The following is a 3670-nucleotide window of genomic DNA, read 5'->3' on the forward strand; positions in this document are numbered from 1 at the left end:
GCAGCAGCAGGACAACAGTGGTTCCCTTGTACCCATCTTGATTTGTGGCAGGCAAGGGTGGTTTTTGAGCAATGTGACAGGTGCTTGTGTGACATGGCTGTTTATGCAGTTTTAAGAATAGGCTAGACAAGCACTTGTAGAGGATGCTTTAGCTAGGGATGATCCTGCCTGAGCAGGAGGTTGAACTAGTGGGTTCCCTGAGGTCCCCTCCTGTCCTACTGTTCTATGATTCTGTGACTTCTACCACTCGGACTAGAGCTGAGCATGACCCGAACACCAGAAACATCCCTTGGCCTGTACCACCAATCTGAACCACCAAGCCTGGGTGTTCCTCCTTTTCTCTTTTACATGCTGACAACTTAAACTAGGTCTTTAGGTGTTCCAGGGTTTTTGCCACTATCCCAAGACTGAACATATGTGGCAGCTCTTTATCAGTCAGAAAAAAAATCTTAATGTAATACAACCTACGAGTTTATCTAGTTTATGCAAAACAAGTTGCTCTGCCTTGCTGCTAAAAGTTTCACAGCCACTCAGCTCATGAAGTATTAAAAATGACAGCTTGACAATTATTGGCTGTTATGGATAACAGCGGGAAGGAAGGAAGGAAGGAGTGAGGACAGGGTGAGGTAACATGTCCTCAGTGTGCCTGTGTGGTACCTCTCCAAGAAGCTTTGACATTGGCATCAATATGAGCAGACCAAGCCGTGGGTGGTTTGAGCTGTTTGCTTGCAGTGTGCTGTATGGAGACTTCTTCAGTGAGCTTATCCACAGACAGCCTGAAACCATAGCCCTGGGCAGAAATAAAGCACTATATTCATTTAGTACAGGACTGACCCTAAAACCTAGTAATGACAAATTGGGAGTTTGGTTTTAAATTATTGCCGTATTGATGTCAGTCAAAAATACTGCCTGCCTTAATACTCCTTTCTTTCCTGGAGTTTGCAGTCACTAAATCAATCCCACACCAAAAAAAACAACCCACCTAAAAGTCCCCCAGAGCCATGGTGCTTTGACTTCTCCCTGCCAAGAGCACTGTTTTCCCTTTGTTGGAAAACACAGCATTTACGCTGCAGGAAACTGAAGCACGGACAGATTAGGTCAAGGCAACTGTCAGGCCACGTATCGATTACCCATCACATTGCTCCACAAAGACCAAATGCATCATCATCACCTTTCCAGCACCAGGTTTCCAACTGTGGCTCTCAGTACAACTAGCACTTTCAGGGCTGGGAAAAAGGAAACCAAACAGGTGAATGTGTCAGAAGAAGCCAAGTGCATTGGTTGGACTATTGGACATTAGGGATCTGTTGAACAGACATCCGAGCAAGGCCTCCAATCCGAAGAGAAATCCTTCTCCTCTGTGACGTGTTCTTGCTGCCATCTGCTGGTAAGATTCTAGTTTTTAAATATCTACCTAAGCAAGGGAAAGTACATACGGTCAGACAGTTCACAGATCAGCAGAGATCAGTCGGGTTCAGCTCCATGTACAGGCAGGATTGGGTTAACTCTGTAGTGGGCCCCAGGCTGGTCAAGACCCCCCTTTGCACGCCGGTGCTGCCGCCCACGGGGAGCAGGGCTGGAGCCACCGCTAGGAAGCAGCTGCTGCGGCAGTGAGACCAGTGGGGTAGAAGGGAAGGGAAGGGAGGCGGACAGGGCCATTTGTGCCGCTGCCACAGAGGGAAGGACTGGGGCCCCCACACAGCTCAGGGCCCTAGGTATGTGCCCAATTTGCCTTTGTGTCAATCTGGTGCTGGGGACAGGGCTCCAATACAAGTTAGGTTTGAAAGGATGGTGACATATCAGCATGTTTGGGGGCAGGAGAATGGAGCATGGTTCAAAGGGAAAAGGTGGTGGCTTCTCTATGAAGCTCCTGCACTTGTCTTGGAGCACATGCCTTGAGCTCACGCTATTGTAAACACACCATGCAAGCTGCCACGGCGCCCATGCAATATATTGCATGCCACGTGCGAAATGAATGCGTCATGTACCATTAGCAGCCTGACAGGCCCCCTGATCCATCTCCTCAGGACTTTAGCTTTCCAAACCTCAGAGCACCCACAAGCAGCCATCTCTGGATTAAAGGATTAGTGTGCCAGAGAGAGGTATCCTTTGCCTCAAAGCCGAAAGAAATCTTGGCCCCAGAGGTGTTACATATGCAATGGCAATGGCCCTGTCCAGACCAGAGGCAGGGCCCAGGTGGCATTGCTCCACCCCATCCTCCTGCTCAGCGAGATAACTGTCCCATTTGGTGCCTTGCTGGGCTCTGAAATAAGAAGGCTTTAAAGACATAGCACTAGTCTGAGCACAGCTAGAAGCCTCTGCCCCAACCCTCCCACTTGCATGCAGTAATTTCTCCCTCTGCATCTCATTTTAACTATTGACTTAGAAAATGAGGTGAGTTAAAGTTAAGAGGGGGCAAAGGCAGGTAGCCAGGTACAGAAGAAAGGTAGACAGGCTGGCTGCGGTGGGGATAAGAGGCTTCAGTAAGCTGGAGGTCACCAAAGGAAACTCCCCATTGGGGCTGCAGCTGGAATAGGACTGTCTGGGCAGAGGGAACCAGCAGAAGAGGGTACCAGTCACACAGCTGAAAGCAGATAGGGAAGGAGCCTGAAAGCCAGGAGTAGCATCAAATGGTTTGAGACACGAAACATGGAGGTGAAGGCTTCAGTTGTCCAAAGGTTTGTGCAAAACCCTCGTGGCTATAGGCACAATGCTTTCCCTAAGCCATTCATTTGTGGATATTAGCCAAGAAGTCTAGTGACTTACAGGGACTCAAAGCCATTTACAGGAGCCCGGGCAGAGCTTGGCTGTCACGCTGCAGCTCATCTAGATGAATCCTGTTCTAAGTTAGTCTCACACTTTACTGGGCATGGAGGCACTGCAGCTCTGCAATGGCAGCCAGTCCTCTCTCAGGCTCCATGTTTCTGATGCACTGATAACACTTCACGTTCTTGGATCTTTTACATAATGCCTATTTCCTAAATAAGTTCTTTAGGGTAATTAGGCTTTGTCTACATGGCCGAGACCAAGGTTTTATTACTTGACTTGTACTACAATGGCTCATAGGAGCCTTAGTGATGGGCGAGGGACCTATTGTGATACTGTGCACACAAACAGAAAAAAAATTCCTACCTCCGAGACAAACAAACAAGCACAGAAGGAAGCTAAACCAAGTCCAGCCTCCCTCAAACAGAATGAGCAGCCACATGCAATTTAACTGCTGCCACTATTTATGTAGACAAGGCCTTACACACTGAAGTGCGTGTGTGAGTGGGGGGTGTGTGGGGGGGGTGTTACAGGGCTTGATGCAGGAAGTCAAGGCCCCTGGCCAACGCTGTGCTTCAAAAGGAGAGACAACGACAGGCTGGCAGCTCAGGACAGGGTTCTGACCTAAGGTGACGACCTTTTTAAATCAGAAAGGTGGGACACATGCCTGCCTTCCCACCCTGCTCCCTGGCAGCATGGCCAGAGTGGAGCCAAGTGGGGCAGAGGCAGATGCAGGCTGCCTGCTGCAGGCTTGGGACTCCCTGCCCTGCTGCCCTCCCCCAGGAGCCTTGCACCAGCCACATGCCCCCTGCCTGCCCAGAAGCAGCAGGGGGCACAACTCCATGATGCTGCTGCCAGGCAGCCAGGGAGCATGTGGCCAGCACAAGGCTTTGGGGGGGGGGGG

Source organism: Gavialis gangeticus, unplaced genomic scaffold (genome assembly GCF_001723915.1).
Source record: "Gavialis gangeticus isolate Ggan-Ray unplaced genomic scaffold, GavGan_comp1, whole genome shotgun sequence".
Taxonomy (NCBI): Eukaryota; Metazoa; Chordata; order Crocodylia; family Gavialidae; genus Gavialis; species Gavialis gangeticus.